General features: G+C 42.0%; 2 long non-coding RNA genes across 5 annotated transcripts in view; one reads left to right on the top strand and one right to left on the bottom strand.

Annotated features, from left to right (window-relative positions):
* The window catches only part of LOC310681652, a 159,821-nt gene extending 154,025 nt beyond the window's left edge, over positions 1–5,796 (top strand). For all 4 annotated transcript variants that reach the window (XR_014513447.1, XR_014513448.1, XR_014513449.1 and 1 more), the window contains exons 4-5: positions 5,200–5,313; positions 5,421–5,796. This is a non-coding gene — a long non-coding RNA (uncharacterized lncRNA). The remainder of the gene's footprint in view (positions 1–5,199; positions 5,314–5,420) is intronic.
* Positions 5,377–11,019, bottom strand: LOC310681655. The gene is made up of 3 exons (XR_014513454.1): positions 10,580–11,019; positions 6,503–6,625; positions 5,377–5,536 (listed from the first exon to the last, which is right to left on the bottom strand). It is a non-coding gene; the product is annotated as an uncharacterized lncRNA (long non-coding RNA).
* Positions 11,020–14,779: the final 3,760 nt, after the last annotated feature.

The raw sequence follows: 14,779 nt of genomic DNA, 5'->3' as shown, positions 1-14,779 counted from the left end.
CTCTGTGTTACAAATGACCAGAGCTTAGGTTAGCAAGGATAGAACAGGTGGGATGTGACCATTCTTGGGGACAGGCACACTGCAGGGCAGGGATGCTGCTTCCTTTGGAAGAAGCTGGCACTGATTCGGATGTGATGCTCAGAGCCCCCTCCAGAGTAGGCACAGGTTGTATATAAACCATACAGCATAAAAACACCACAGTCTCCACTGTATCTCATTGTCCGAAAGGGAGCATAAACCCTGGTATGCACACCTGGTACCCCTGGAATCTCGCACTGCTTGAAGACTGGGGTGGTGCATAACAATATTACAAAACAATATTAAAACTGGATCCACAGTTACATCTAAAAATCATGGGTGGTGCAAATGGTGAGGCCATTTTGCTGAGTATTTTTCCAGGGGGTGACTGAAATTCTCCAGCAGTTCAGTAGCTAAAAATATATATTTAAAAATAGAATATTATTTTCCAAGAAATAAAGGCTCAACTCTCATCTTAGCATGGCCATTCTGTGTTGTTGGAGTCTGTTTCTGTTCATTTCCATATGAGCAAAACACATAAAAGAAATGAATTGGCAACTTTTTAGTGACTGAAATGTACCTGGGATCCAGACTCGAGCTTATAAAAGGACAGCAATGCTATTATATGCCGCCGCAGGAGAGGGTATTTTGCATTTAATGATTATTTACAGCACAGGTTGATGGACGATGATTCCTAGTTTCAGACCCTGGGATATTGTGCTTCCATATGAAATTTTTACATACCCTGAAATATTGTGCCGTGAGTGACACTTTTCATGTGTTGTGCAAGTTGTCATTTTGGAATGAAGTCTTGCAGCAGGGGGTAAATAAGGAAAGCTTCTGCAGGCTGCACATTTGAGTGCTTCAGCTCGCCTCTCCAAAAACTGCACATTTGAATCTAGGCATCAGGAAAAGAGGTTGCTTTTGCTATTATTTCCCATGACAGCCTGCATTGTTCTGCCTTTGTTGCTTCTTTGCTAATGGGCTATGTGAAGGGCTGACTGCTTATCTGAAGAAACTTCAAAATGGAGATTATTGACATTGATGACATGGTATCTGGCAATAGCTCCATCCTTTTCCATTGAAAACACCCAGGTCAACAACAGAATGCTTAACCAGAAGAGGGCACCCAGTTGCAGGACACTTAGTTCAGATCTCCCATGGAAATGGGACTTAAAAGTTTTGGCTACATCATGCTATTTTAAAATTACTTTTTTGCGGGGACAGTGAGGTCGAAAAGGAAGCATTAGCAGAAGTGTGAGTGGGGGAGATTTTGGACTGTTGTGAGTACTAATGTGTCTAAGGATGTCCTTCCTTAATGTCCTGGAAGAATAAGCATTTAGTGCAGTAGGGAAGTTCACACGATGCAGCCTTAACCTTAGCATTCAGATTGCCGACTAGGGTAGCCTTTACTGACCACTCTGGAGGAAAATGCTGCCCGCTAAGTCCATAGGCTAAAAGCACCGATCCCCTTTGCAAAGGTCACTAACCATCTGCTTGCAGAAAATTAGTTTGCCCGCTGCCAGCCTGACCCTCATGTGAACTGCAGACCTGAAGATAAAAGGTGCCCTAGTCTATGAGAAAACCCCATGCCACTTGGGTCCCACAGTATATAAAATTTGTCTGCTTCCAACCTGTCATTTCTCACTTCCATCCCTTTATAGGTCATGCGAGGGAACTGAAAAACAGCCTGGTTGGGGTTTTTTTCCAAGTTAAGTAGAGGTTTTCAGGAAATGTTTCTCCCCTTAGGATTTCACAAGCAGAGGCTTCACATTTTGATAAATTAACAATGCTGAAACATTTAGGTTCAGTGGCCACATTCCAACATTTTGTATCCACGGAGTATAGAAAAGTGGTTACTAAAAAAATGTGCCATTTCCAATGCAGTTATCCTTTTAACTGCATGGGGTTTCCCCCATGTTCTGGATATACGCTTGTAGCATACATGCAGTGAATGACACAGAAAGAAGATCTCCTACATGCTATATACAGATTTAGGTTTACTTCTTGGACTTCCACATGCCCACCCGCCCCAGCAGGTTTAAAAACATTCAAGCTGTCAAATCTGCAATTTGAAGTTGCAGGACACCCCCACTCTTTAAAAAAAAATAAATATATATTTTTTTCAAAATTCAAAACAAAAACAATTTTCTACAAACGCACACACACACACACACACACACACACACTTGTTTACATTAATACCATAGTATTTGGCTTCCAAAAAATTCCTTCCTTTTTGCAGCTAATTACATTTACCTAAATGCAGCTAATTACATTTACCTAAATTATTACATTTCCATTTTTCTCCTTTGTCGTTATAAATTACAAGTGCTATGTCAACCCTGCTAACGTTTTTAATTGTTTACAGTGATCTTTGATGTACTCTATAAAGTTATGCCATTCTTTACTAAATTTATTGTACTCTCGGTGCCAGATTTTCCTGGTCAGCTTCGCCATTTCTGCATAGTCCATCAATTTTATTATCTATTCTTCTTTCGATGGGGTTTTTCATAAGACCCTCTTTCACACAGCTGTCTTTGCATGTTCAGACCCAGAGAGATCCCCCGTAAATCAACACACATTTGACTCAAATTTTAGTTTGGTTTTTGGCAGAATTTAGGCCACAACTTTATTGATTACAGAAAGTAAGTGGTTGCATAGGCTCTGGTTCAACTAGCTCCCTGCACCCTTGCAGGTAGTGCTGACCCAGAGCTCTATCATAGGTCAGCCAAGGGTGAACACCTGAGGTAGGTAGAAAGCCCGAGTACAGACTATGTCCACTCCCCAGATGCTCCCCTGGACTCAGGCATGGGCACAACCCCCTCTTGGGGGTTGACCAAACCAAGTTGAGTCCCTGGATTCCTTTGTCATCCCTATTTGAATACCCTTCACATAGGGATGACGAGACCGTTCTCCCATCCCTATCACCTGAAACAGTGCATATCCGCAACCTTACAAGTTGTGACAATTTGCTACGCGGCAGGCGAAACCCAAATGGCAACAGCCAATCAGCCAAGTGGGGGAAATTCCTTCCGTGCCCCTGTCCCAATGACAGACGACACATGACAGCATAGAAAGGTCAATCACAAAATGCCCTAAATATAGGGAGAGGTGGGCGGGTGTTCCGATGCACAGATTAAAAGAGGAAGCTCTGGGTCGTGTGCATAGGTATTTATAGGTCCCTCAATCCGTTGAGACAGCACTCCATTGGCCAGATTAAACCCAGCAACAAGGGACCTACTAGTTGGGTGTTGTGGCTGTCCAATATACCCACCCACAACAAGAAGGTCAGTCTTCAGGTTTCACCGCATCACGTGCCCTCTTTTAGGGAGGACACGCTTTATCGGCTCTGCAGATAAAAGCTGCTTCAGGAAGGCTGGCCCAAGATATTTTGCTACTGAGGACATTTGCTGCTCTTTCCCCAAAACTTAAGGTGCATAATTCTTAAAGCTGGTCAAGGTAGTTTGGTGGCTGAGGCCGAAAACCCAATAAGCCCCCTCTGTTCCAACTGCTGCACCCCTTTTTCAGGGTTTCAGGGTTTACACTGACTCAAAAACCACTGGGATGGGCTCAGCTGGCTAGGTCCAGCCTGAGACAGGATGAGGGAAATAATGCTAGTGTATCTCTGAATGATCTGAGGGTGGGGAATTTTGGCAACATAGCCCACCCATGCCAGAAACCTCCCTACTCAGCCAGAGATCTGCTGGATCCCAAACCCACTCAGCCCAGCGGATCTTACTGCAGGATTTCTCCCTGTGTTCAGTGGGCTCTTTCATTCTCCCCATCCCACCCCATCTTTCCTAATTGAAAACTGTGGGGATGATTAGGGAGGCAGGAATGGATATATTATTTAATCATATCCTTCCTAACTTGCGCTAGCAAGTTCCATACCCTAGCAGAGTCCCAAACATCCCCCTTTTTAAATTACACGGTGGTTAGCTTGTTGCTGGCTTGTCTGAGCCTCACTACTTAAGATTTCTGGTAAGATGCCTTCTAATCCCTCTTAAAAAGAATAGACATGAAAATCTGATTAATCTTAATATAAAATATGTTTACTCACAGATTCATTCAGGTTCACAGATAGATCCCTGAAGGCAGGCTTAGGTTACATAGCTATATATCTACATGAACTGCCCCATAAGGGAAATAGTCTCAAGTGACTGCGACTCAGAAGTCACTTCTCCTATCTCTGAGGAACACAAAATGGAGAACACACACTGATCTGTGTGCTCCTCCGTGCTAGTACAACAGACCACACCCTCTTCAAGTCACATGTAGTGGAAGTCTGTCCCAGCTCAGGAGGAAACAGGAAGTCTTCTCCCGAGTGGTACAAAACATTCCCTAACATGTCCATTGTAGGAATGTTGTATTTGATTGCAGTTTAGTCATTTAGTCGTGTCCGACTCTTCGTGACCCCATGGACCAGAGCACGCCAGGCACCGCAGTTTGGTCAAACTCATGCTGGTAGCTTTGAGAACACTGTCCAACCATCTCGTCCTCTGTTGTCCCCTTCTCCTTGTTCCCTCCATCTTTCCCAACATCAGGGTCTTTTCCAGGGAGTCTTCTCTTCTCCCGAGGTGGCCAAAGTACTGGAGCCTCAGCTTCAGGATCTGTCCTTCCAGTGAGCACTCAGGGCTGATTTCCTTAAGAATGGAGAGGTTTGATCTTCTTGCAGTCCATGGGACTCTCAAGAGTCTCTTCCAGCACCATAATTCAAAATGACTGCAGTTTTACATCCCACAAAAACATACTATTCCATACCTCTTGGAAGCTCAGATCATTGTCAGGCTGTTTCAAAAAGTTCCCCCCACTTCCCCACTTTTTATTTTCATTTATAAACTTGCTCCTTGAGTATGCAGAAGCCACTACCTTATTTGGGGGGGGGGGGAGTCCTGCCTTTCTTGTGAGGTGATAGACCGTATTAGAGGGAATCGCCAACAATGGAACAAACTCTCATGAGAGGTGGTGGACTCTCCCTCACTGGAGGTTTTCAAGCAGATGTTGAGTGGTCATCTTCCACCGATGCTTCAGTTGAGATTCTTGCATTACATGGGGTTGGACTAGATGACCCTCAGGATTCCTTCCAACTCTACAATTCTACCATTCTAATTAAACTCTCAAAATTCTTGACACAGCGTATAGTGCTAAGATCTCTCTCTTTCTCTTTGCCTCTCACAGGTGCTTAATAAGCATTGATGGAATCCCAGTGAGGGACTAAAATTCAGCCCATTATTATAGTTCTTGGCCTGCTGTTCTTATGTGTTCATTAAGACTTCCCTGGGATTTGTATAGGTAATTTCAGTATTTTCTTTCTTCCCAAGATAAAGAAAGAAATGTTTCTAGTCAGTTTGGAAATTCATGCGAGATTGTCAGCTTTATTAATATGTATTCACTTCCAGGGCTGCCATCTCTTCGCCTTCACTCATATTGCAAGTCAACCACTGGAAACAGATTTTAGATTGCTCTCACAGGGACTGGATGAGAAATAAAGGAAGTCTGCTGCTGTGGAATGTTCCTGCACCAAGTGGCAATAAAAGAAGAAGAAGAAGAAGAAGAAGAAGAAGAAGAAGAAGAAGAGTAGTTTGCTTCTCTTCCTTAAGAAATTAATATTCCATGAGCCCATACATTCAACTGTTAAAGTCGACTGAATTTATTTATGTTGTTTCTCACATTGACCAATATGCAATCCTAGTCATATTCAGAGTAGACTAACTTTGATCCACTAATAAATTTCAGTGGATCTACTCTGAGTAAAATTTAGTTGGCTACAAACCAGGATTTTCAGAGGATGGGGTGTGTGAGAGAGAATCTAAACCAGGGGTTGTCAACCTGGTCCCTACAACCCACTAGGGGGCATGTCAAGATTCTAGGTGGGTGGTAGGGTGTTCTACGGCACAAGCTGAATCATCCTTCCATCAAGCAGTGGTGAGTGGTAGGGAAATTTTACCATCAAGAAAGATGCATTAGTGGGCAGTAGGTATAAAAAGGTTGACTACTCTTGATCTAAACAAACAAGAGAGACTGTGTCTCATGTTTTGTACGAACTAAGAACTAGATTCCTCATGCTGGATTTTGGATTTTCTTCAAACAACTTTAAAATCAGATGGCAATCTTCCAAATCATAGCCAAAATTTGGAATTTGTGGGAAGTTCTGTTTCAGTGCCACAACTAAAATGAAAACTCCTGCAACTCAGCCCCAGACAGGCAGCACATATACCATACATTTCAAGCACATTTGCTTACCCCTAATAATCTCGGAAATTGTAGTTTACCCCTCCAGAGCTATAATTCCCAGCGCCCTTAACAAACTATAGTTAAGTCAGCCCACTATAGTTAGTCTGGCACAACATACAAGGAACATCAAGCATTTCACCAGAAGTGGGAAGGGAGCTTCGTAGGCTATGGTGGTAAAGAAGCAAGGATGATAATATCTAATTGGTTCATGATGGACACCAACACTGATTGCACTTTAAATACTTACAAGCAGATACTTTGTGTAGCTTCTGTTGCTGCCAAGCTTTTTCTTTCAGGCTTGCTGTGCCATAGTGACAGTCTTGAGGAGTGCTTGAACCATGGCCAGGAAGTCTATCTTTAGGTTCATGTCCTATGTAGGAAACATAATTCTGTAGACACAACAACTAATACTTATGCAAGGCCAAATATTCCAAAGAGGTGGTTTGCAGCAAGCCCTGATCTGAGAAACTGAGGCATGACAATTAGGGATTTAGGAACATAAGAGCAGTCCTGCTAGATTGGGCTGAAGTCTCATCAAGTCCACCCTCCTGTTCCCAGCCAGAAACCTGTTGGAAGCCCACATGTAGTAGGAGTCAGTCCATATGCCCCAGGCCTGCTAAAGAAGAAAAATATGGTCAGATCAACCAGGCCAGCAAAGAAGCCTCTTAAAATATAGACTTAGGGGGCAAGACTGAATGAGATGAGCAGCTTAGGATGCAGCAAAACTTCATTTCAGCCAGCATTAAGTCCTCAAACCCAGCTCAACTGAAGATACACCAGCATAACTTGCTCATTCCAGCTCAGCTGGATGAGATGAGGCTAGCATAAGCCCCACAAAAGAGGCATTATGAAGGCAAGACTTGAGGGATGGGTGCTTAGGCTGGCTCAGTCACGTGACCTGGCAACCCGGAGTAGACTACTATTTTATTTTATTTTATTTTATTTTTTATAAATATTTTATTGAGTTTTACATAAAAGGTGAAACAACAAAAAAAGAACAACAACCAAAACAGAAAAAATACATAGTTACACAAACACAAAACGACAAAAGGTATCAAAGAAAAAAAAAACAAAGAAAAAAGACAAAAATAAAAACAATTTTATCTTCATAATGTTCCTTGCGTTAACTTATTTCTCCGACTTCCCCAGACCTCCCTTCCCTGTATTCCAAGTCATATATTCAGACAACAAATCCCTTCCCTCTGTCTTAATTAATTTTTATCTTAATTTGAATATCTTAATATAGCTTAATCCTCCTGTTTCTTAAAATATTAGATCTTTTAATTTTTAAACTTTTTGCTAATAACCTTTTACATTCAATCTGATGTCATTCTAACATTCATTAATCTTATAATATTTCTGTAAATAATCTTTAAACTTCCTCCAATCTTCTTTCACCGTCTCTTCTCCCTGGTCTCTGATTCTGCCAGTCATTTCAGCCAGTTCCATGTAGTCCATTACCTTCGTCTGCCATTCTTCCAGAGTGGGTAGCTCTTGTGTCTTCCAATGCTGTGCGATGAGTATTCTTGCTGCTGTTGTGGCGTACATAAAGAAAGTCCTATCCTTCTTTTGCACCTGTTGGCCGACCATGCCCAGGAGAAAGGCCTCTGGTTTCTTCAGAAATGTGTATTTAAACACTTTTTTCATTTCATTATAGATCATCTCCCAGAAGGTCTTAATCCTTGGGCATGTCCACCAAAGGTGGAAAAAAGTGCCTTCAGCTTCTTTACATTTCCAACATTTATTATCGGGCAAGTGATAAATTTTTGCTAACCTGACTTTTAAAAACTCATTTCCCCTCTGCCAGGAAGGAGTTGCAGCCCAACAACATATTGAGAGCCAAAAGTTACCCACTCCTATTTTAAGGAGAAGAAGGTTACCCAAGAGCACAAGAGATACGGGCAACTTTTACTGATACAAAGGCATATAGCTAGGGCTGCTGCCATATTTGTTTGAAACCTGGACAATGTGTCATCTGGTGCTGCCACTCCTATGTTGGCGGCCCTCTTTCAGCTTATCTGGGATCTGTCCTTTTATGGTCTGGTGCTGGTTTTCCTGCTGCATTCACTTATTTTATGCTAATATGTTTTACTTTGCATATTGTTGAAGCAGCAGCAGTAGTAAGTATATAGCTAATGCTTTTCTAGGCTACATCAACAGACGTATAGTGTCCAGATCAAGGGAAGTAATAGTACCACCCTATTCTGCCTTGATCAGACCACACTTGGAATACATTGTCCAATTCTGGGCACTACAATTTAAGAAGGGTGTTGACAAGCTGGAATATGTGCAGATGAGGGTGGCCAAGATGATTAAGGTAAACTAAGCCTTACAAGGATTGCTTGAAAGAGCTGGGTAAGTTTAGTTTGGAACAGAGAAGACCAAGAGGTGATATGATAGCCATCTTCAAATATCTCAAGGACTGTCACGTGGAAGAGGAAACATGCTTGTTTTCTCCTGGAGAGGTAGGACTTGAGGACTCTGGAGGGTAGGATTTGAACCAATGGCTTCAAGTTAGGAGGTTCTGACTAAATGTTTGGAAAAAACTTTCTGACACTAAGAGCTGTTTGGCAGTGGAGCAGACTCCCACGATAGGTGGTGGACTCTAAGATTCTATGATTCTATATTTCATTTAATGTTTAATTTAATGGATTCTCTACTGTCTTTTGGAATATGTGCCTTCCTAACCCAGGTTTTAGGGGTACATGAAGTTCAACTATTTTCTAAGCCTTTTAACTTTCTATACATTTATCTCCAAGATGTGTGTGTTGTTGAAAATAGGAGACCAATGTTTAGAGCACAGTTTTGGAGAGCAATATGATGTGGCTAGCATGCTGAGTCAGATAATCACACCAGCTTCAAAACAACATTTCCTTGAATCTGATGTACCTTTGCAAGCTTGTTTATGGCACATTTCCCACTAACTTGAACCGCAGAGTTACAGAGTTAGACGCATCCTTAAAAGGCATACTGTCCAAATCCTTGCTCGATGCGATATCTGTAATGTAGGATTCCTGACAGATGGCCATCCAGCCTCAGCTTAAATGCCTCCAATTTCTTCTAACTTCAATTTCTTCTGATGTTTTTGAAGGGTATGATTGCAGGTAAGACGGGAGGGGGGGGGAGTCAAGGCACTCTAATGTCCTCACACCACAGGAGCTCAGAACCGCCTTCCCCCCTATTTGAAACAACAGGTTCGGCAAGGGAAGCTGTGGCAAGAAGACAGTGCGAAGCTATGAATAGAATAGAGATTAGCTGGGATGAGTCATTAATGAGGGATGTAACTCTCGCATTCAGATCCTGACAGGGGAAAAGGAAAGGCAAAAATGAAACCTGTTTGTTTCATTATTGAACAAAAGATATGCATATATACATGAAAATATAGAGAAATGGCTCTTCAGATAATGCACTTGGTAAATTCAATGACTTACACTGCTTTCTGTTTTTGGATTAAAGAGAAAAAAGAGAGTGATTCCATGTGTCTGTGCGCGTGCATGTGCATGCATGCGTGTTTTTTAAGAGCCACTTAGAAGTACTTTATAACCCTTCTGCAATGAATTTAAGTATTTTGGGAAACTATGGCAGTAGATTTAATGATAAGGCCTGCTGTGCTTATCCACAACCATAATCCTAATGAGTGGGCTTAGGTCATTAGGCACACACATCCTTGCTTTCCTTTTCATGAAGCGCCATGGGACCATCTTCATTCCATTCACATCCTTAAATTATAGTCTCGCCTGCCTCCTCTCCCCCGCCCTTTTCCAGTTAGGCTTCACAGCATAGCTTGCCATCCCTGTGCTCTGAATTTCCAGACCTTCCAGGTTCCCTATTTCCCAGGACTAGTCCTAGATTTACAGAAGCCACACCCTAGAAAGCGGGGCATTCTAGATTTACAGAATGCCCGGCTTTTCCTTAGCAAGTCCCTATTTTTGTCAGAGAAATGTTGGAGGGTATGGAGTTAAGAGACCCCCAAGCCAAGGAGATAAGTAACTATACAACCTTTAGAAAACATCTGAAGGCAGCCTTGTATAGGGAAGTTTGTAAATGTGTAATGTTTTATTATGTTGTTGTTTTTTATATGTTGGAAGCTATCCAGAGTGGCTGGGGCAACCCAGTCAGATGGGTGGGGTATAAATACTAAACTGATGATGATGATGATGGAATCATTCCTATTTTCATTGGAGAAATGTTGGAGGGTATGAATTTCTTTTTATCTATTAGGGTAAAACTAGCTGTCGAGGCAAATGCATGGTTACTGCTGGAAATGGCAACGACACCCCTCCTTCGCCTTTAACATCTATTAAAACTTGACTCTTGTTTGTACCTCCATATTGTTCAGGGTGTTCCATATTGTCCACACCTGTTGCGATGTTTCTTTGATCTGATTCCTCTTCTTTAGGCGATGAGGATTCATAGAATCAGAAGGGTTATTGTAGGCTGAACAGGCCCCAGAAGAACATCCACAAAATGAGCCCACAGTTGCAGTGTGCCTGCAGCCCAAACGTGTCACATGGTCATTCCTGGCTCCAAGGACCACATCACAAAAGCTGCAGTACAACCGGCGTCCGCCCTGCTCCCTCAGAGTAAAAGACTGCTAAAATGGGCCTGTCCCCTGTAACTTGAAGAAGCCGTAAAGGTTGAGTTAACAAGTGAGACAGAAATGCTGCCCCTGTTTAAGGCTCAGTCCAAGGTTGGTTGTGGCTGAAGAAACATCAGAGTGTGCTTTTCTCATTGCAGTCAGTCAGAGCCCTCCACAAAGCCTGGTCTCTTGTGAGGTCATTGCTCGCATCACAATGACGGCACTGGTATATCATCATAATACCAGAGGCAGAAGTGAGGGTGCTGGAAGAGAGAATGTCATGACACTAATGTGTTCTGCTGTGTAATGTTTTGGAGGAAATGAAAGAAATATATGAACCCAGAAGCTGAAGACCTGAAGTCTAACGTAGGGTGCCTTCAGGTTGATATGGGTGATTTAGCAGCACCCAGTCACTGCAAGCAGAATAACAACTGCTTCCAAACCTCTGAAATCTGAATGGCATCCTGTACTTGAGAAGGAAAACCTTCCTTTCCCCAGCTGTGTGTGTGTATGTGTGTGTGTGTGTGTGTGTGTGTGTGTGTGTGTGTGTGTGTGTTGGATCAGAAATATAGGTCAGAGTTCATCAGAAATATAGGACAGAGAGCAAAACGGTTAAACATTCTCTCTTCCCTTGCAGTAGTCCCAATGGTGATTGCTCCTCAGTAGGAAGTTGTGGGTGGCGAGTTGATGCTATTTGGAAAGGACAAGGTTAAAGTGGTAGAGTTGATTTTTAAAGGCAAAGAGAAGGAAATGGCTAGAGCAAGCTACATAGATGGTCTTCACCAGAGGAGATGGCACAGATATTATATTGTGTCTTTAAAGTCAGATTTTTTTCTGAGCCGGCGACCAGACGCTGAAGTGGAGTAGCATAAAAAGAGGATGTTTATCTCATTACATCATACAGATGCCACATAATGAATGGAATATGGTCATCCCATCATATAATGTAGCCCTTTAAGCTACAATGTGTTCAGTCCTCAGAGTCCTCTTTAGACATTACCCTTTTGCCTGAAGTTCTTAAAGAAATATAAAAGGAACAAAACGATATCCATCTACAAATAAAGTAAGTATCCTAAACTCGTTGTCACCTACAGCTTTCCACAGTAGAGTATCCCCATAGGCAAACAAAAGGCAAAATGGGTTTGGTGTCAGTCAGTAATTGTACAAGTGTCAAAACAATTTCCAACTTGTACAGGGATCTCCGTGCTTGGGAGGGGTGGGAGATGTTTCACACCAGGTTCATCTCAGAGTCTGACATTTTCAAAGGTCATAATGCTCCTTAGCACCAGTCAATTACTGAGCAAAGGGTACCACTGACAGTTTTACCACCATGGTTAAATTAGCCACAAGATTTGCTGAGACAGTCAGTTTTGTCTTTCATGGCAAACGTTCCTTGAGATAATTATAGAAGGCTTCCAGTCCACCATATTTCCCAGCAATCATCATAATGCTGCCATAATTCTGTTTTGGGTTTCCTTTGATATATATGGGGGGGGGGGGGACTCAACGGCTGCATTTCTAGGTAGTCACTGTGGATTAGAATGGGAGAGTAGAGGCAGTGTTCCATATTAAGCAAACATCCAACATTTCCCATAATTTATTACAATTTCTGCAACTGCTAGTCATGGGATGGGCAAGCAGCTATGCAGGGTACAAATTGCTGTCCTCCCTCCACAACTGCTAACATGTCTTAGGATGGCAACCAACTGATAATCCATTTGCACTATTCATTTAAAGCAGAATCAACACTTTAAACCATCCTGGCTTCCTCCAAAGAATCCTGGGAAGTGTAGTTTGTTAAGCATGCTGAGACTCGTTAAGAGACCCCTATGTGGCGCTGTGGGTTAAACCACAGAGCCTAGGACTTGCCCATCAGAAGATTGGCGGTTCGAATCCCCGCAACGGAGTGAGCTTCTGTTGCTCGGTCCCTGCTCCTGCCAACCTAGCAGTTCAACAGCACCTCAAAGTGCAAGTAGATATATAGGTACTGCTCCGGCGGGAAGGTAAATGGTGTTTCCGTGCACTGCTCTGGTTCGCCAGAAGTGGCTTAGTCATGCTGGCCACATGACTCGGAAGCTGTACGCCGGCTCCCTTGGCCAATAAAGCAAGATGAGTGCCGCAACCCCAGAGTCGGTCACAATTTGACCTAATGGTCAGGGGTTCCTTTACCTTTACCTTATGCTTCTCAAAGACCTACATTTTCCAGATTGTTTTAACAATAAATCCCTCTTCACATGAAACTCTGGGAGCTGTAACTCTTTGAGGAGAATTGAGGGTGTGTGTATAAGAATATAAACCAATGTGCTCTCCTGAAACTAGCACTGGGAGTATTGCAGCACCTTGATTCAAAATAGTCCATAATATTCAAAAATTTTAGAATAATTTAAGTTGTGTCTTGAAATAATTTGTTTGAACTGGGTCCACTCCAAATTTGGGAGGGGAGTTCACTAGCAGGGTCATCCTAAAAAGTATTTCTTTTAGAAAGAGAAGAAAGCAGAGAGCAGATTTTAAAATGTTGTCCAATTCGTGGTGTAGGCCGCTTGTGGAAAAGACATTATCAGTTGACAAGTACAGGTCATTGTTTGGATTATTTTTCATCCATACAGAAAGACATATCTAGTAAAGGTGAGCCTCATGAAAGTCCTGAAATGAAACATAGAAATGTCTTCTTTGTACTTATCTCTGTCTCACTATGAGATACTCAGAACAATTGTTATCACCTTTACCATCTTGATTATTTTGAGCTGTAGAGTTGACCTACATTAAGTCAAGATTCCCTGAGCAGAATTCAGTCCACCAACCATGTATGTTGGTCCACCACACACCAACAAACTTCCTGATTCTACCTGCCTGATTGTGATCAGTAAAATGATGGGTTGTGAAGCAGCTAGCAAGTCACAATATAAGAGAAGTTGGTCATCTTCAGTTTGGTGAGACAGACATTGTACAACCATGGTCTGAGCTAGATGAATATTGGAGTTGATTCTGTTTTTCCTTAACTGCATTTGTTGTTCCACATTCATCAAAACCATGCAATCTAAAACTTGTTCCAAAGAATTCGAACTTTCAAAACTCATTTACGGGCGGGAGGAAATTATATACTCGACACCTTCCTTGTGGCTGGAGTAAGTGAGAAATCTGTCAAAATTGACTGACATCAAACAGAACTCACTCTTCGTTTAAGTCTTTGGCTTATCAATCACTAGCAAAACACACATACTGTGTTAACATAGATTATAATTGCTTCTTTACCAAATGCTACACCAGATTTTTCATTACGTAAAGTAGATGTGTTATTATGATGTGCCATCCTTCCAAATGTAATGACACCTTGTCTTCTTTTTTTAAAAAAAGGCATAGAAAAAGATAATGAACACAATGTAGTATTTGTCTAAGCAATGGAGGCTGTTTTTGCTTATGAAAATGCAGTTATTGGTGTGAAGTCTCATGCTCACCTCGATTGCCTGAGTATAGTGAACACATATTGTGGAAAAAGTTGTTGAAACCACTTGAAAAATGTTAGTAGTTTTTTGCTTTTGTTTTTAATTTATCTATATACCTTTCGGTGATATACTTTAAATGTTTTACATAAGGACAAATGTTTAGAAGAGAGGAGACTGAGAGGAGATATGATAGCCATCTTCAAATATCAAGAGTACTGTCACTTGGAAGATAAAGCAAGCTTGTTTGCTACTGCTCTGTATGATAAGACCTGAACCATGGATTCAAGTTACAAGAAAGGAGATTCCAACTGAACATCAGGAAGAACTTTCTGACACTAAGAGCTGTTAGACAGTGGAATGGTCTCCCTCAGCAGGTTGTGGATTCTTCTTCATTGGCATATATTAAGCAGAGGTTGGATGGCCATGTGTCATGGATGCTTTAGTTGAGATTCCTGCATAGCAGAGAGTTGGAGTAGATGACCTTTAGGGTTAACTGCGCAGC

This window comes from Podarcis tiliguerta (genome assembly GCF_965153285.1).
Source record: "Podarcis tiliguerta genome assembly, chromosome: 7".
In the NCBI taxonomy this organism is placed as follows: domain Eukaryota; kingdom Metazoa; phylum Chordata; class Lepidosauria; order Squamata; family Lacertidae; genus Podarcis; species Podarcis tiliguerta.
Note: the sequence above shows the minus strand (reverse complement) of the source record. Positions and strands in the feature narration are given on the sequence as shown.